At 32.4% G+C, this 21,011-nt stretch overlaps 1 pseudogene across 1 annotated transcript; it reads right to left on the bottom strand.

Annotated features, from left to right (window-relative positions):
- Positions 1-2,821: 2,821 nt before the first annotated feature.
- Positions 2,822-17,977, bottom strand: LOC148610743 (uncharacterized; annotated as a pseudogene). The gene is made up of 7 exons (XR_015924750.1): positions 17,858-17,977; positions 15,000-15,241; positions 13,665-13,720; positions 12,929-12,982; positions 11,532-11,702; positions 5,886-5,935; positions 2,822-2,895 (listed from the first exon to the last, which is right to left on the bottom strand). The product of XR_015924750.1 is annotated as an uncharacterized LOC148610743 (transcript).
- Positions 17,978-21,011: the final 3,034 nt, after the last annotated feature.

Below are 21,011 nucleotides of genomic sequence, written 5' to 3'. Positions count from 1 at the left end.
ATTGGAAAATTTGTCAAATTTGGCAAATAATATCCTAGCGTCCTCCTTTTTCTGAGGAACCTCGGATGGAACCCCCTTTTAAAAGTGTCTAGATCCGACCCTAAAACAAAAGGCGAATTTACTTTTATTTTGAAGCAACTTGTGAATAACCAAAAAAAATCAAATGCACATTTGTTTTTTTTTTTTGTAGCAACTTGTGTAACTGAAACGACGGCGTGAGACACTCATCTGTTGGTGAACTGGAAAAGATTGACCTACTTGTATCTCGCTCATCATAAATGCATCTACTTGACTTATGGAGCTATGGTGAACTTAACACAACGTGTTTGAATTGATTGCCATGTATCATATATATACAGTCATCGATAATTTTGTCATTTCCACTCTTCGATAGCGGCCTTGCTTTTCAATTTTTCATTTTTTTTAAAAACACTGTTAGGAGGCAATATTAATTCCGCTAGAATACACATGTTTATTTTTTCACGATGTTCAACATCTATTGACAGCAACATGTTTAATAATTAAAATGTACACAGGGAAAATTGCAACATATATTTTCATATTTTTGAAAACCACCTGAAAACATAATTTCATATGTTTAGGACCACCATAGAAACAAATGATATGTTTAGGGTAAACGAAATAATTCATAAAAATTATACGATAAAACTCGATAATAACGATAAAAACGATAATACGATATGTTAAGTGTATGTCTTTCATAGACTTAATGTGTGAAAACAGTATGGTTTTCTTATAAATTCGGAAAACATTTATTTCCATGTGTTTTAAAAGGCCAAAAATCATATATTTTCACATCGGTCCTAAACATGTTTCCATATATTTTAAAACATATGCAAACATATGTTGCAATTTTCCTGTGTATAATCCCTTGAAAATGAGATTCTGGAGATGAAAAGATAGAATTAATCGTGACCGCTGTATGTTTTACTCATATTTTTGTGATAAACTATTTTGGATTAAAAATAATCGTTTAATTATTACTGAAACGTCTTGGCTGAGTTCTTCCTTTGACGATGAAGATGTTCCCTTGTGTGTGGTGCAAACGGTATAATTTAATAACATTCAGCGGAACACAAATTGTGCAATGATGTAGCCATACACACTCTCATCATCATTTAACCGTATAAATATAAAACCAAAAAAACAACAAATAAGGAAAGAAAAAATACTTAAAACTAAAAAAATGATATAATATAAGACTTGATTTGCCTACTTTCTTAGATATAATTGCCGGTCAACATGTCGATCACATATCTTATTCAACCAAAGCAAACATTTTGAAAACTAGGTATAAAATGGTAGAGAATCTTGTTGGCATTTTTTTTTTAATGTTGGATATAAGCAATTCCTAATTAATTGGATTAGTTATAAAAATCAAAGTCTAATTAACATGTAAAAGAAAACTTGTTTCTCATTTCTTAAATATGGTTATTTTTTAGCAATGGATAATAACGGCCAACTTACAGTATGAAATACGTGATAAGTGCAGCAAAAAAGTAAAAGTATATAATACAGAATCAAAGTACTCATGTACTGAATCAATTTATACCTCAAATAATCTTCAGATTGCAAAACATTGGAATAAAAGGAAAGGACGGGGATTGAATTAAAAAGCATCCAAACATAAGCTTATTCTTGTAAATATTTAAACTCTTTGATTTATTTTTAAATTCACCATTCTGATAACGAAGGACATCACAAAAACACACACAAATTTCATAATGCATCGTAGCAGTGCGCCAGTTTGCGTACTATTCAGGCTGGATGTCGGTTTACATGGAACACCTAGATGAATGAACACAAAACTCTCCGACGTGCTGTGTAATTGAACTACAATCTACTAGTTGGCATTTTCCAGTTTCCAAACATTTTCAAGTCAAAATTTGATAATAGACCTCCAGGTCGAAACTGTCTGTCAAATCATTCAAACTAAAGCCACTGCAATCATTGAAATAAACCCTTAGATACATGCCCCTCTTAACTAACTACATTCTTCAGTTGATATAAGCTTTATAGCTCAAATGCTACAAGTTATCGCATAGACACCTAGGTTTCAATTAAAGTGCTTAGTTTCTTGTGCATCTAGTTCCAGACTCCAGTACATTAACATAAACGCCAAAGTCTTAGAATACAATGGCAACAATTATGTATGGTGTATACAACACTAGCCATACACTTTTAAGGCCCTGGAGCACCTGCAGCTCTATTATCACTACACATGACCAAAATAGTCCAATAGAATGATTATAATAAAAAGCAATATAACCAGACCACAGACTGACACCATTCCCGAGAAATGTATATCAAAAATCCTATGCCATCGTGTAAGCAAAATCTTATATTTATTTGTCATCTTCTGGCTTCCGATGTCATGAGACGTAATAAAAATACACAATACACTGAGTGATACATCGGGATGGTTTGGGGGGGGGGTATGCACCCCCTGGATCCGCCACCGTTAATACTCAAATCTGATTAAGATTTCATTTGGTAAACTGTGTGATCACCGTGTTATGTTTCGTATTTCAATTATATTAATTGGGTCAACAAGTAAACTATTTCCAATCATTCAAAAATAAGAGATAATTCAATACATGAAAGTGATTGAAAATATTTCAGACACCAATACCCCAAATGGAGCCTTAAATTTTACGGTTACTATCACATTTGTCCAATTAAAATGCTAGGTTGTTACTACATCGGTAAGGTTGCCATGGTTAAGCACCAATGATGTGACGTGATATCAAAGCGTATTCAATACCGACTGCGTCGGAATAAAATAAAACAAACACACCAATATGACAAACTATTTATTCTGCATTTCAATTATCCGACTATTGGATGATGATTTGCAGCTTCTGCATCCATATGCTATAAAATAATAATAATTATAATAAAAAGAAAATAAAACGTGTTAGTGGGAATTATCACATGTAACTTGTTTTGAATATAATACAATATATTATATAAAACCTGTTTACGAGAAATCAAGGAAACCACGATTCGGAAGATAATGAGAAAGAACATTATCATGAAACAAAGACCAGGAAATGAAAATTGAAACACAAAAAGAATCAGAATAACGCGCACATAGAAACAAAAGTAAATAAACAACTCGACACCTGTGGCCACTGTTAATTAGCGTCACTACACCTGTGGCCACTGTTAATTAGCGTCTCGACACCTGTGGCCACTGTTAATTAGCGTCTCTACACCTGTGGCCACTGTTAATTAGCGTCACTACACCCGTGGCCACTGTTAATTAGCGTCTCGACACCTGTGGCCACTGTTAATTAGCGTCTCTACACCTGTGGCCACTGTTAATTAGCGTCACTCTTCTCAAGATGAGCATCATGTCAAATTTTAATGATGTTTTTTTTTTTTTTTTTGATTTGCCGGATTATTCCAAGATGTAGATGTTACACAGCCATAAACCAAGGTTCTTATGCATATAACGTAACATTATTTCTGCGAAAATGTAATGCTAAATTGTTGAAATATGAGCAGCATATCTGAATATTACAGGTTTTGTTTGATGATATACCATTTAAATAATTCTCTAGTTTTGTTGTAAAAATGTCTACTTCACTAGACAGTACTGTCATTTGATACTTTTGAACAAATGTGCCATTTCATTTTTTTCAAATACCTTTTCAGAGAACATCAACTTAAAATTGTATGTAATACTATCAAGTACATGTATTATTTCAGTCATTCTGTATTTTAAATCAGATTTAATTTAAAAAATATTGTAATTATGGAAAACGTTTTAAATTATCAATGTACAATAATTGTAGTCTTCTTTGCATCGAGTAACGTTATTATAATATAGATAAGAAACTATCATTCGCTCTTTTCTGATGTTTGCTGTTTACAACATGATTAAAGTCATGTTACTAACTTAAGAAGGTTTGAACAACATAAAAAATATAGCTATTGTATGTCCTACATATCTACCAAGGAACACGCTGCACACAGCTCTGTATTACATATTGTTACTTGTAAACAGTATCAGAATCATTGTAACAAGCCCAGTTTCAATCATTATATTCCTTTATTTCTTATCTTAACGCACAAACATATAACAATTAACAACACCCGTTAAAAAATGTGTAACATATTAGTTCTTGTCTTAGTTTGTTGGTAAAGATTTTATTCACCTAAGTCTTCAGTTCATGTTAATTTCGAATATTTTACACCAACGCAGTTAATTAGAATGGGACTTGCTAATTCTCTGATTTAGCCAACGAGTATATGGAATCTAAAAGTACTGAAAAATACAAGTTGTTTGAATACCCTTTTGAGTCTCTGAGAACTGCTCCTTATTGGGATTCTGTTAGTAACTGTATTTACATGTAATACTGTAGAGGTGAGACAGATCCCACTATATGGCATAACTACAGGAAGAATATATTAAAATTTCAAACCGTTGTTATGAGTAGATGCTTAGAAAAGAGAGACGAAAATTTCAACTTTCAAAGTATAATTTAAAAGTAAAAAATAAATAATGTCCTCGGTAAACAGGAAGTTATTGTTCGATTTATTCGAGAATGAAAACAATCGAATGGCATACCTACGGAGAGAATGTTTCAAAATTTCAAGCCGCTCTGATAAGTAGTTGCTTAGAAAACTGTGACGTAAAAAGTGTTACGGAAAAATGGAAACACGGACAAGGGTAAAACTGTATACCCCTTTCATTCGAAATAGAGGTTTTAAAATTACTTTCCTTATATAAATATTATACAATCCATTTTTATTTAAAATGTTTACAGAGCAAACTATGAAGGACTTCATTGACTCAGTACGTCAGTACTTTGATTTAAATTCGCGTAGAATACCTTATTTTAACGGTTTTAAAACATGGTGATGTGGTATTTATTTGAGACACAATGTCATGAGGGCATTGCCAAATTATAATGCCCAATGCATAACATTTCCATCTAGTTTCTATGTAAAAGGCATTATCAATATATATACATTGAAAAACATTCGGAAGTATCGCCTTCAATATTGATAATTCCCTCGCCTTCTCCCGGATGCATAAGCAATGTTTCAGGTAATACAACTGCAGTCAACTCAGCAAAATAATCAAATTTGTCAACTATTGTATAGACTATTACAATATCAAAGAACCTGAGCGCAACATACGGAATTACACACTGTGTATTTTTATTTCTTATTCTTTGGTTTGTTTTTGATGTTTTGGGTTCGTCATTTTTAGTTCATGGGCTGGGAGACCAAAAAAACGTTGCAGTAACATTAAGGGTTATGGGGTAAAATGAGAAAAACGTACCCCTACCCCGCCGAATAATCGCTCATACTGAGATATTTTTCCATGTCAAAACCCCTAGAGTATTAATGTTTCAATCAAAAATGGCTAATTTGGTATTTTCGGTTTAGAATTATCACAATTTATACTTCCGGGGTCCCTTTTGTGAATTTTGGTGATTTTTGTAGTCAGAATTTATAAAAAAAAATACGTATAAATAAAGTGGTATGGTACATTAATACAGTATCTTAGCATCAAAATGAGCCCAAGTAATAAATATTTACTTCGTTCTGTAGAAAGAAGAAGTTCGTAAAATCAAAAAACTTAAAAATTGGTTTTTACCTCAACGAGGTATAAAAAGTAGCCCAAAAATACAAAAATGCTTCAGTTTATTTTTTGGCGACAAAACGATTCGTAAATGGAAGGTATAAGGGTACCTGAAAATCATATTTTGGTTATCTCAGCTCACGTACTATTTGGAACTGTAAGAAAAAACAGAAAGAGACATACCCAACTAGTAGAAATGTCATGGAAAAGAAAAAAAAAGAATCTTGTCAATGATTAGAAATTTCAAGAAAAAAAAAATACTTACCCTTACAAGGAAAGTCAAGAAAACGTGAGTTTCAGATGGTGATGAAATATCTGTAAACGAAGTAATTTCCCATTAAAGCACACACAGAACTATAGTCGGCGTCACATAAATAACATACTGTTTAAATTTGAATAAAAATATTTTCTACGACTTTATTGACACCTACCGTCGTTTAAATTGTCTTAAATGACTTGCTCATTCGTTTAGCCAAACGGCTTCTCCCTAAACATTGAATCGTTAAATTCCGGTCAGATTTTAATTCTAGGTGGCAATATTTACATTGTAAAAAGTCGGCCATGTTTACAGTGATCGGGTTGCTAGGAGATGTTGTTTACGTTTAAATGGTTTGTCCAAAAACCGAAGAACCCAGAATGCACTTCGGCGTTATTTTGGATATCTCGGATTTATTTTACGCGAACAACGTACAATACCGAGAAGTTGATCAAGCAGACGATTGTCACCGGAATTCGACGGAAACTTACGAACTTCGTTTGTAAACAAATCGTCCCGTAAAAACCAACATGGCGGATATTAGTATGGGATTTTCCCGTAAGGATTTGTTACGCATGATTTAAGCTAATAAGCGACTTGTTTTTGAGAAGCTGTTTGGCTAATCGAATGAGCAAGTCATTTAAGACAATTTAAACGACGGTTGGTGTCAATAAAGTCGTAGAAAATATTTTTATTCAAATTTTAACAGTATGTTATTTATGTGACGCCGAGTATAATTAGAACTAACGTGAATGTGACATATATGAAACGGTGTCACCCCAGTTGTCCCACATTTTATAATTACAGGTAAAAATGTGTGGGACAAGTGGGAATTGTGTACATGTTAATTAGTTGTTTTCACACCCTTATCACAATAGGTAATTATGTATAGTCTTTTTCTGAATATTATCTAATTGTATTATGTAGTATCTATAGATAAATTGTTCCTGAAGTATATTTATTGCTTTAAAATGTGTAACTTATTATAAAATAAAATAGATCTTTTCCAATCCTTTGTACTGATGCCTGGTAACAGAGGGAGATATTCCATGTGGATAGTTTGAATGCATTTTGAACTGTGCTTTTTGATGATGCTTTTTCCATATTAATATTTTTCTCCTTGGGTGATAATTGAAACAACAATAATTTTTTCTAATATTTATTAATTGCTTTATGATATATTTCAATATTTATGAAAATAACAAGATTCACAAAAATTAACAGAGAATGATAATAATGCACTATTACAGTATAAAACAAACAGTAAAATGTTCATACACTTCTACCCAAGGTGAATAAGCTGAGATGCTGCATCAGCATAATTGATAACTGTGATTTCCCCATTGCGTAGTCTTTGTTTGAGTAGTTGCAGTCTGTTGTCAATATTTCTGTATTTGCGGCGCTTTCTTGTTGGTAGTCCCCCTGCTCTAATTTGGATGATATTTACTTCTTTGGCTGACTGGATCTGCTTGAGATGAGTAATGAATGTGTAGATGTTCGGATGTGCCTGCTGTATTTGTTTCTTAATCTTGGAATGCCATCCCTCTAAGTGGTTGGTTGTTCTGGATTCATCATGGTCAAAGTGGTTCCAGATTTGCTGATCCGACTCTACCCACTGCGTTGTTACATAGTCTGTAAATGGTATTGTGTTGATGTTAATATCGGCATTTTCCAAGTCAGTCAAAGCATTAAACCACACATATTCTACACTCTGCAGAGGAACTAAGTGTAGCACTGCTGCTCTGCGTACCAGTGTCTTGATGACTTCATTTTCTTTGTACTGTGTTTGTAGTCCTGATTGCTGTGTCTTCCTCCAAATACACTGCGTGAAATGAAAAAAACACCATCGAATTGCAATGTTAGGAAAGAATTTTGCTATCTCTTCATCACAGAGTTTTGGTACAGCTGTTGCTTCTTCTCTACATCTTTTTTTGATTGTGTTTAACACCTTTGCTGCCTCTAACTTATATGGCTCTGCTCTGTGGTTGTGTTGAATGTTGTAACCTACTGGTATGTTGTTTAAGGTTCCTGTAGTAGCTGGGCATGTTCTGACAGCACACCACCAGTAAACCCTTTCTTCACGACGATTCTTTACCTGGAAACGGTAATTGTTGTGACCAAGACTTTGTCCACCTCTACTGTAATTGTTGTGAACAAGACTTTGTCCACCTCTACTGTTCTATGAATTCTATGTTTAGCTGTGCATTAGCCGTTTTGACTTTGATTCAAGTTGACATTTTTACTTTCTATATATACCTCTTTTGAGATGTGTTCACATTGATCTCAACAAGCTGAAGTGGCATGTTGCTCATAAGCAAGCCCACTTAGAAAGAAATTTATTAGCCAATTAATGTGGTCAGTTATTAAAAGTTATTATATGACTGCTGGTTTAATTAGTTAAAATAATTAACTTCACTTATTATTTTTATTATTATTATTTTTTTTTAAATTCCAATCAAAAATATGTATCTACATGTATATGACTAGATGGTGATAGTGTAGTACTAGAAAAAGACTATAACTTTGTCAAAACACTAATTAATTATTTGTTGTTATAAGAATGTTGGACAACTGGGAATATAGTTTTTTTCAAATGTGGGACAAATGGGAATAAACCTATGAAACCGCTTTGACGACAGATCATTTACATAAGGGAGAAACCATTTGATTTTTATTTTTTTTTTTGGGGGGGGGGAGTCGGATCAAATTTTTTGTCCTGTATATTTTTTGTGTGTTATATGTAAAACTACCCTGACTTTTTATTTTTGATTCAAGTCTGTCCTGCATTTTTTTCATTATATATACCCTGACTTGTTTTTAACAAATGCATCCTGGCTTTTTTTACCCGTATGGTCAACCTAGATTTTTCTACCATATACTACAATCCTGCAGCCTTTTTCCAAATTTAATCCTAGCCGCCCATATAAATCAAATGTTTGCTACCTAAGTGTAAAATAAACATTATATCAAATTGTATTCCTCCTGATTTGTTACCAGTTTTTATATTTATTCACTCGTAATGGTTAATTTATATTGACCAACAGCAGATCAACAGGTTTTTATTGAAGATCTTGGATCCGAGATCTTCAATAGAACTGCGGAGTTATGTGCACAATAAAGGTCAATGCGTAATTTGCATAACAAGGATATCGAAATCAATGAATTCAGTTACATGTAATAGCCGTTTGCATTTTAACTAGATATCACCATACATTTTAACTAGATATCACCATACATTTTAACTAGATATCACAATACAATTTCACTTTTTGCATAATTTGAATATTCAGACAAAGATGTGGTTCTGCGTATTACAAATTGACATGTCACAGGAACTTTTTTGCGCAACATGGGGACAATACACCGACCCATATATTGTGTTGTAGATTTGGGATACTAATTGAAAATTGAAGTGAATATTTAATCAATAACTAGTTTAAATGGTATAACAAAGTTATCAACAGTTAAAGCTGCATTAGTTGTCGTTTTTGTAAATTTTTGTATCTGTTGAAATATGTCTTAACTTTGAAAAATTTCTATTAAATTGTACTTTTGCTGTATAATTTCATTCGATATCCACAAATAAAATGCATTCAATACATGAAATAGGTGTCTATATATTTATTGTCTTGCAAGACAAAAAATCGACCAGATAAATTCGTATGCATGCGACTTCTGGTTACCTTAATCCGCGCATGTGCTGTAAGGGTCGCTTCTTTAATAACAAATCTGATTGCAAAGCGAAAGTGGTTATTAAACGGCAAGGAAGACCGACGGACTCTATCCGTAAAAGAAAAAAAAACTTCGAATATAACACAAGGATCCTTTTGAAATTTACGTATTGTGATATAATAAGGTCATTATTTATTTGAAAACTAATCCAGAAATAGATGAAATGAAATGAAAAGAAGACACGTGCTTACCTGCGTAGCCGTTATTGTTATTTTTTTTTAACAAGGTAAAGAATAGACCCTTTCGTGGTGAGTTGGTGAGCATGCTCAATATACACTTCCGCGAGCTAGAGCTTGGGTAGAACAAAAGAATTTTTCTCGCGGAAGTGTATATTGAGCATACTCTACGCATGCTCATCGACTACCCCAATGTTAGCACAAAAGGGTCTATTTTTAACCGAGGTGAATGTCCTTTCGGTAATCTTCGCAAGTAATGGCGAAAAAGAATTAGATCAGAGCTATCGATCTTCTCTGATTAAAAAAAGTTGTTTTCACAATATTCTGTAGGTATTATCGATATTTATTACTTCAATTGCATTCCTACAATCTTCTTTCATTGAATCAGCAAAATTTAGTAGAATCAAAACTGAACGAATTTGGCAGCTAATGCAGCTTTAATGGGTAGTTAATATATTTGCAAAACAAGTCTTCGTGTTTGTGAACTGACAGCAGTATACATGTACGTGTACTATTCGATATGTTGGTTTTTTACTGGATTCTCCAATGATGAATTACAATGCCAGTAAAATGTAATTACAATTATACTATTTTAAATGTTTTGTCTTGAGCAGGGTATGATTTTGACTAAATGTTTGTTTGATACATGTACACTGACAAAATGTAGACACGTGGAATACAGAAAATGCTATATCATTATAGCACCCTTTGTAGTATAGTGGCTTTTAGTAGAGGACTGGAGTTCGAATCCCCACAGAATCTTAGTTGATACAGGTTAAGGGGAATACCTCTTAAATTCATTGTTAACCTTTTTTTTTACATAAATCTCATGTAAGCATTTTTGTAGCTTAGATTAATTTTATTCTGTTTCAAACGAATGCTTGAAAGGCTTTAAGGTATATACCTACGGAAGCCCGTTAGTACCATGTGAAGCTCTTTTTTTTATCTTGTTATAACAACTTAGCTAACTTGTTATATCAACTTAGTTTACTTGATATATCAACTTAGCTAACTTGTTATATCAACTTAGCTTAAGTTGATATAACAAGTTAGCTAAGTTGATATAACAAGTTAGTAAGTTGATATAACAAGTTAGCTAAGTTGTTATAACAAGATAAAAAAAAAGAGCTTCACATGGTACTAACGAGCTTCCGTAGATACTTAATATGTCCAGTAGATAACTTTTTCTTGTTTTTTTAAGATGACCTTGAATGAGCATACTTTAGAATTTAAATGTGAAAAAGGTAGGTCACAGAACTTGGTTTCGAGACTATTGAGCCTGGATATAGGCAATTTTTATATCGTTTCTGTTGGGAATTTCAATATTTCTCAAACCATCAAAACAAAATGGTAGATAGAATTTCCTCTAAATTTATATAATTCACCCCCAATTTGTCTCCCCTTGTAAGAGATTTTATACAATTAATGTTTGTAATTTTACCATACAATATTTTATGTCACAAACTCTTTTAAAATAATCTAGACATACTGTTTTTACATCATTTCAAATATATTATTACTTCACTGAAAAAAATATATGTCTGTATGATTTTGTAAGATGACAGAAAAGAATGCTCAGCGTAATTGGTATGACCTACCTTAATGGCATTGGATATGATACAGATATAACAATGGTTAGAAGAGTTATGTCTTTTATCTTAGGTCTACCTCTTTAAATCAAATTTGTGTGGTTCTCTTATTCATAGCTCTCTTTAGACATGTACAGATGAATATACTTATAACTTACGTTCTACAAGTCCTATGATACTGGCATAACCGACTGCTTGCACAAGCTGGGTGACGTTATGGTTGTTAGAGGCTACAAGCAAGTCTAGTATGAGTTGTTGGTCCTGGGACTGAGACTTGTGTATAGGTGGCTCTGCATCACCCGCTCAATCTGCGACTGGAGAGAGCGGACCTGTAGATATATTTTAAAATTTGTTTCTATTGTTGAATCAAATGATCATTTGCATGTACATGTATGTTCGTTTAAAGTTGACTTACATGTAACTTTTAAAAGAGGGAAGACAGTATTATCAAATTTAACTAAATTTATGTGTTATAATAGCCTGTAAACATAAACAAATCGCAAACACCACATATGTGAATCACATTTGCGTAAATAAAAAAAATTTCCTTGTTAAATAATTATAGTCGTTTTAATGTCAATTGAATTCAAATATACTCAATTGAAATAAAATCGTATTCCTGCATGTAATTTAGTTTTATATGCAGTCAAGAATTTCGTGGATTTGCATTCATGAGTAGCGCTCACATCCTTTACATCAGAGCCTTTAATGTAGCGGAGTAATACGTAGAAAGAAGTTATAAGTCTGCAGAGGGTATTTATATTTTCACTGCGTTTATTTCTGTGCAACTAAGAAAAACCCATCCATAAATATGTTTAATGATAACACATTTATGCTTAATTAGCAACTCCATGGTATTAAATCTCCTTCGCAGACCTATAACTGCTTCCTGGTTTACTATATATCACTCCGCTATGTTGTAGTCTCTGCTAGTCAGAATGTGAAAAATCACAATACATGAGTTCTACTCAATACAAACCCGCGAAGTTATTTCCGCTGCACTGTACTAATTTGCATGAAGGTGCGGCGTTTAACACTGAGTGTGACAATTTACACGTCTATTCAAATGATATATTTTTAACCTTGTTTTAATTTGATCTTTATTTTTTTTTTAAATCTGTTTCTATAATTCGTTTTGATCCCTTGATTTTTGGTGGGGGATACAACAAATCAAATATTGATCTCCTCCTGAATTAATGAAGAGGGTAATTTAACAAAAACTGACATTGATAAACTAATGAACTAATGTTATAAAATCTTAACGTTTTCTCCACTCATATATTTGTCCATAGGGTATTGTTATTGATAGTTCTCTGGTGTTGAGTCCCCGGGTCAATGTTTCATTTGTTAAAAGTCATGTGCCAATAGCAATAATTAAGAAAAAAAAATTGGTTAATAAAATTAATACTAGTAATATTGATCTATCACTCATTCTTCAATTGAAAAGACAAGAAGCGATAAACTTATTTTCTAAGCATGTTTAGGAGGTTAAACTCCAGTGACATTGTTTATAATGTAGTAGATATATTAAAGTAAATTGTGTATGTGTATTTACCTTACGCTGGTGTACGGTAGATTTGGTGGGATTGACAGCTTCCTGATTAAGTTCCTATAAAATTACACGAAATGTTTCGTGGGTTTAAATGCTAGTACCTGTATGTTATCATGTAACTTAAAAGTTTAATAATTAGGTCGAACTATTTAACAGTATATATAATTTAACTTAGAACCACTCAGTAGGTACCAGTATCGCATTGCATATACCTGAGCAACACTATAAAATATAGTGTTTTTTTACAAACAACAAACTAATGTTTTGTCAAAAGATATGATCAATGACATAAAATAGAGCAAACATCACACTAAAAGATGAAAAACTTTTTAAAAAAGAAAATCTAACATAATAACATAAAAATGTTCCGCTGAGAAAGTTGTTTTGACGAGTGCAAAAGAAAGTGAAAGTAGAGAAAATGGCTATTTATAGTTCAAGACTACTTTTCTGTCCGATCTTTGTGGACTCACCCTACTTTCTTTGCGGGAAATTAATATTTTTTCACTCGTCCTTAGAAATGCTACATACATGAAAGTTTTCAATTCACATATATTTTTTTTAATCCTAAAAATATGCACTTCACTATAGAAGTCTATGGGAAAATTAATCCGATACTGAGACCAACAAATGAACGCGCCTTATTATAAACAAACAAGTAACCCCCCCCACAAATAAAATAAATAAATAAAAAAAAACCCGGAAAATTGAAAAATGGTAATATACTACTAAAGTTTCTTACCTGCATCAAGTAATGCTCCAATGCGTGAGCTTCATTTTGGTCGATTTTTGTTACATCTAAAGAGATCAAAATTAAAACAAGAGGCTCATAGGCGCCTGAATCGCTCACTGGTTGAATTTTGCCTTTTAAAGGCAGTAAATTTTAAAAGAACTTGTCCAACAATTTTGACTCAAGAGGACTTTGGTAGGACTTATCATAAGGATCATTTCAACAATTGAAAGTTTCTTTTAATCGCTCATAGTTTTCAAGATATTGCCTGAAAATTGTAAAAAAAAGAAATCATTTTTCCCTTTAAAGGGCAATAACTCTTACAAGTAATCCCTGAGGACTTTTGTAGTCCTAATAATAAGGATCATTTCAGCTATTGAAAGAATTTGACTAAACCTAACGGTTTTGGAGATATATGCGAAAAACTACTGTCTGACCTCTATGTTCTATTTTTAGTAACAGCGGCCATGTTTTTTTGATGGATCAAAAATCCTCACATCAATTCTTTGCAGGATACACCAAGGAACATTCATAATAAGTTTGGTTCTAATTAGTCAAGTAGTTTCAAAGAAGAGTTGTATAACTGTAAACGACGGCGGACGACAAGTGATGGCAATAGATCACCTGGTCAAAGGCCAGATGAGCTAAAAAAATATTGAAAAAAACTTTAGATATATTAAGCCATGATAGTGAAAAAAAATTATTACTTGTCGTGGTAAACAATTTTTTTTAAAGTGGTACAGCTATCCTTTTAGAAATACCATAAAAATTCCATCTCAAGCTAATTTACCAGTATTTTAAGTACTTCTCCGTCTAAGAATCGGGCAAAATGTATATAAGGTGTGACATATGAAGGAAAAAACGCAGATATTTTATTGCAGTAACAATCCATTAAACCTGACAACAACCAGAAATAACCATCAAAGTGTTTGTAAAATTTGCCTTTTTAAGATATTGATAGGTCAACTTTAGTTGAAATGCACTAGAGGAAAATGGCGGGAAAATTTTCCCGCATTCTTTCCCTATATAAGCAGTCAAAAATATCTACGTCACAGATGCTTTAGGATAAACTTAAAGAGCTTGTTGATTGTTTTCTAGATGTACTGAATATATTTTAGGCAAAAATGACTAAATTCGGGAAAATGATGTGCCACGCGTTGCCTGATTCTTACACAGAATGGTACTTAAATCTATTTGAATTGCATCCAATACTTTATAACACCAATTTAGACATTTTTGTCGTAACTGGCGGCCAGTCTTTTTTTTTTGTTTCACACCTAGCCCTTCATCGCAGGGATATATTAGATGATCCAGCAGAATACAAGGTCACAACATTAATACACTTACGATCAAGAAACGTAGCGATTCTTGAAAACCCGACTCTGTCAATAAGGTGTGTAATTTGGTCAACCTCCGCAGCAGCAATTAGTTCGACGAGAAGAACTTGTTCTGAAGATGGTAAGGAATGGAACGAATGGGATTTATGCATCGCATCCAAAATCTTCAGAAGGTGATCATTGTTTCGGTCAATCTGGGTGTCACATGTGACAGACAAAATGAAGACAGAAAGAATCACACCTATGCTGATGCTGTAAGATAAATACAAAGTAGTACAAATACAAATTCAACATAGCAACATATCTTTACATAGAATTTGAATACTACTATGAAAGTTCTTTGAACAATGATTAGTATTTTTTTCGTGGTTTAGGGTAAAAACGTGAGTTCGCAGATTCTTGAATTCGTTGATTTGAAACTCCTTCATATGAATGAAATGAAAATATCCATTTCGTTGGGAATCAAATTTCGTGATTTGCATAACCCACGAAAACTAATAAAATTGGTACCCCACGAGTAATAGTGTTTCCACAGTATTCTTTCTTTTTAGGAATTCGGCAGTGGGTGAATCATGCGTACAATAAACAATCAAGTCTTTCTATGAAATCTTACTCATATTGATATGCAGAATTAGCATGTTTTTATGTGAGTATTTCGACGTATAATACAAAAAAAGTCAAGCTCCGTGAGTTCTCCATTGATAGACGTTGTTTTTATTTTGAATGTCAATCAGTGCATGGATGTAACGCAGATTTCTTTTTATGTCGCGATTTTCTATTTTAAATTTCAATTTGAATAAGGATTCATTCAATTTTTTATTATATAAAACTGCTATGTAGTCATTAAATTATGAGATTGAGAGAGACATTAGCATTATATTTAATTCAAACTATGCCAAGAAAACATAAAACAACTTGAAAGAAACACTAAAAATAATACATAGAACTTAACTCTTTTGAATTAAAACAACCCGTCTTCTTATATATTTTGTCAGTAGGCGTTTTTAAGGAACCGAGTTGAATCGTCCTTTCTGACAATGATTATCAAAATAAGTAAAAAATGACTATTTCTCAAGTTCAACACTGCATCCAAGATTACTGTTAAGTACCAATCTGTGTAAGAATCAGGAAATGAGTAATACATCATTTTTTTCAATTTGGTCTATTTTGCCTCAAATATATTCAAATACATCTAGAAAACAACTGAAAAGCTATTTAAATTTTGAAGCTTTTGTGACGTAGATATGTTTTGACTGCTTACATAAGAAAAAAGTTCCGGAAAATTTCCCCGGCATTTTTCTATAGTGCATTCCAACTAAATTTGACCTATCAATATCTTAAAAAGGCAAACTACAAACACTTTGACAGTAATTTTTGGAGGTTATGAGGTATGAATACTTGGATAATGCAATAAAATCTCTGTATATTTTTCCTTCATATGTCACTCCTTGTACACATTTTGCCTGATTCTTTGATGGAGAAGTGCTTAGATGTATTAACATTAGAAAAGTGAAAAAAATCGAGATAAAAGTAAACTTTAACTAGGAAAAAGTGCGATTATCAATTAATGATTACCCGCTCTCCACCGAAGAAATCATATGGTAAACTGCACCTCAATAGGAGGTGCTTTATGTAATATGTAATGAAGATTTGGTGAAAGTTTCTTAAGTCTGCATTAGGAGGTGGTATTAGAGTTGTGGATAAGAGGTGATACGATTTTTTCATGAAAGACAAAGTTAATGTTTTTGCTATGGAAAACCTCCAAAATACGTTCAGATCAAAACCTGAAAAAAGAAGTGTTTATCTTCAATATTGATATTAAACCTTTTAAAATTAAAATCCACGAAGTTACGAAGTACTGTAGAGGAAAACAAAAAGAGGACGGTACACACTACGTAACGAAGTTACGGATGAAAGAGTAATCGCATTTGTCGTATAGTTTGGTCAATAGTTTTCCTTAACTATCGATCTCTAAGTGTAGGTCAAGATATGAGGCTAACTTCACACTATATGTAGTATCCTTTATCGCAAGTACTTTTGATTAGATGCGATGAATGAAATGCCAGAAACAAGATTGTTTAACGATGATAAGTCATCAATATTGGTCAATAGTTTTCCTGTACCATCAATCTCTACTAGTGTATGTCTTAGTGTATAGGAGGCAATCACTAAAAACCTTGACATCGACATTAAAGCTAAAATATATATATATATATACACTTAAATTATATGAAATTGCCTTTCAGTGTTTAATAAATTCACTTACTTAAGGTATTTACAATAATAACAAAAAAAAAAAAAAAGTAATAATAAAATAAAAAAAAATAAAAAAAAAATAAAAAAAATCAGATATGCGGAAATTGTGAATCACGTTGTCAAGGAAATGAGTACTACATTTGATGCCATTGTATTAAATAAACAATGAAATTAAAATAGAAGTAACAGGCAGTGTTTGTGTTGTGCAATCGCACCAATAAAATAGCACCGTCAGACCTTTAACATGGAGTAGATGAAACATATAACAACACACTCTTATCATGGCTAAATGTAATCAACCATAATGTTGACATTTTAAGTCTATTTCCTGTACTTTAAAACAGTTTGTTGGTTTAGAAAGTACATGTTAAACCTAAAGTGGAGAAAAATACAGCAGGAATACATTTTTTTCTTGATCGCCCTTAGCATGTGATAGACATCACTTAATTCAGTGGTATCCCGTACTTCCATGGAGAAAGTAAATCAAAACTAAATACATCATTATATGATTTAATAATTGGTGAAGTAAGATTATTGTGTTTCTGAAACCGATATGTAGAATTAGCGCATGCAATGATTTCTAAATTAAGAATATTTACAAAATCAACTTACACATGAGACATGTTGATCTAAAGAAGTCTGTCAAAGGTTCTGCATGTTATCTATAAGTATGATAAGACACCGAACTACTTACTTTAACTGGTGGACTTTTCCCAGATCTAGTTACTTAATTTAAAAATCTAGTCGAACTACTAAGAAATCTAGGTCACTTAAAGTTTTTAGTGGAGCCCGAGTTGCTCATTTCCTTTTGTTACTTTGCAAGTATTATTTTGGTTGTTTTATGTTCTTTGTTGTTTGGGTCTATTTTCTATGTCTGGTCTTTGTTCCTGTATTGGATACTTTTGATTTCCGCTGCAATCTTGGTTCCTTTGATTACTCTAGTAGAGAGATCTGTGTTTTAGTTAATCTTTAACCACGGACTATATATACGCAATCCCATAAGAGAGTGAAGAATAGTAAATTGAAATACATCTTCAATAGAAAAAGAAGTAGGTCTACAACCTATAAATTTTTGTATACAGGTTTTTGTTGATAGACATACAGCTCTTGCATAGAATGGTGATAACAACACATTGTTCCTCAAAGTTTTCTTCAAATCTCATCATCACTATCTTTATTACCAAGCGGAAATCCCTTTTCTCCATATACCACCGAAATCTCAATTGTCACAAACCCTATTACCAAGGCAAAATCCCTTTCCTCCATATACCAACGAAGTCTCCAATGTCACCATTCCTATTACCAAGGAGAAATCCCATTCCTCCATATACCACACAGGTCTCCATCGTCACTATCTCTTTTACAAAAAGAGAAACTCTTTTTGCTCCTGGAACAAATCACCATTTCCAGTATTTTCCCAATTGCATTTTTTTAATTAATAACTAAATCACGTATTACCAACTTAAACTATATATTCTAAAAATTATTCAATATTCAATAATAAATCTATCGATTTCGTTTACTTTTCAAATGATTTCCTCTTTCCCCAATTCAACATTAGTCACCAATACGGAATTTCCATTTCCTATTAACATTCATCAAAACCCCTTCCCAATATAAGAATATTAGTAAGTTTTATATTATAGTAATGCTTTATCAGTACGTAGTCTCTTGTTTATCTTGTACACACTACAAACCACGTCAAAAGTCGGTTGTATTTACGAAGGGTACATACGCTTCGAAAAGCCCTTGGATTAGAGAAGATCGATTAGAACTTCTTGTATTTAATTAGCAGTCTTTATTAAAATCAGACTGAAGGTAATTTATGCAAATCACTCCCAACGAATTCAGTCACTGTTCACACAACCAGTCTTCGTTTTTCATTTGGTTGTTGCACTTTTGAGATAAAATTATATAGATTGTACATGAAATTTGCACTTTGCAAGATTTATTGTTCTTGGTTTAATTTGGTTGATTTTAGTGGAAGAAAAATGTATGATTTTCTAAAAAGTACAGATCTGAATGCAGAAATGATTAATGTTATGTGAATGTATAGCATATGTAGACTGAAAAAGTATCGTTAATACTTAAGAATTAGCATTGACAATGCGGAAAGACCTTTTAAAACAAGTAAATGATCTTTTATTGGAGAATAAATACAGTTGCTTGGATTAAGTTTCCTCTACCTTCCACTGCATACTGTGGCATTTCTGATAACTAGTTCTTTTTTACATATATAATAGGGCAAATTTTCGTTGCTTGAATTATTGTGAATTTCACTAGAAAGAGTCATCAAGGGAACTAAGGTTATCGAAAGAATGCTATCCAGGGATAAAGACCAGACATGGAAAACAATAAAGAACACAAAGTAACTAAAATCATACACACAAAGCAACAAAAGCAAATAAGCAACTCGGACTCCACTAAAAAACTGGGAGCATGGACCAGGTGCACCAGTAGGGTAGGCGTCTTCCTCTTTTCTAGAAACACCTGTCGAGTTGATGAGCTTTCACGTGAAATAAGCATTAAAATACTTCACGTGATTTTCACATGAAACTTTGACGTGAACTTCAGTTGACATGATTTAATGTTGAGTTCACACCAACTTTACGTGTTTTTTATCTGAATTTCAGGCAATGTAGAGTACTTAATCCCTCAGAAGAACTACAACGTTTCTGTGTCCATTGGTTTATCACTATCTATTAATATGTATGTAATCCAATTAAAATATAGTTAACTGAACTTGTGTTACTATTACTATTATAAGAACCTTAAACCATTTTTAGTTTCTTCAAGTACAATAAGTTGTTTCTTCAACTTTTCCCGTGAATTACAATTTATAACATAGTTTATTTAAGGGGTTTACAGTGAGTATTAATTACTCTTAAGAATAGATTTATGAAAATGACCTAAGGAATTTCCCTGGGTAGTTAATATTGAATTGACAAAGAGATTTAGACTTTCTTTCTTTCTTAGATCGAACTACCTATAAAATTGTTGCAAGTTTAAATCTGCTTATATTATTCAGCTAACTGACAATTTCATCAACTGATAGTTATCCAATCAAAGGAAGTACAACTGTATCCATTTTAACCTACTAGACTCTTTTGTGCTTACTGTGGGAAAGTGGATGAGCATGCGTAGAGCATGCTCAATAGACGACAATTCTTTTGTTCTATCCAAGCTCTACCTCGCGGAAGTATATATTGAGAATGCATATAAATTTATCACAAAAGGGTCTGTCTCTTGGTAATTTGTTCATCATTAATCCAGTCGCACCCTATAAAATAGGTATTTACCGTGCACGAGAATGTCTTTGAAGGTACCTGGATTCGCTTTAAAATTTGCAGATTTAAGAACAACTGAAGGATTTTAATGGTAATGTTTCATTTCGTTGTGAACTTTAATATAATGTTTGACCAAACCTAAAAAACCTAGGAATACTTTCCCACGTAGAATTGCAATTTCACTGTAAAATGACTCTTGACCACTAAAGGTTATGTAAGATATGATAAGTAAACATATAAACATATTCTATGATGTTTATTTCTGCAAAAGAGAGAATATCTCACTGTAATTCGCGGTTACATAAAATTGTAAATATTAGTTCATCGCTTGCAAAGGATATAGAGCTTTATGTATATTAATGTTACTTTTTACTCTGATTTTAAATTGTTGAATTGTTGATGCTTCTCATTATTTTACTGATAATAGGACATCTCGTAACTTAATCCATATTGTTACTACTACCACTCTCTATGATAGG

Source organism: Perna viridis, chromosome 8 (genome assembly GCF_037379345.1).
Source record: "Perna viridis isolate PV_CMFRI_1.1 ecotype Kerala chromosome 8, ASM3737934v1, whole genome shotgun sequence".
NCBI lineage: Eukaryota > Metazoa > Mollusca > Bivalvia > Mytilida > Mytilidae > Perna > Perna viridis.
The sequence above is the reverse complement of the archived record's forward strand: the minus strand, read 5'-3'. Positions and strand labels throughout refer to the sequence as shown.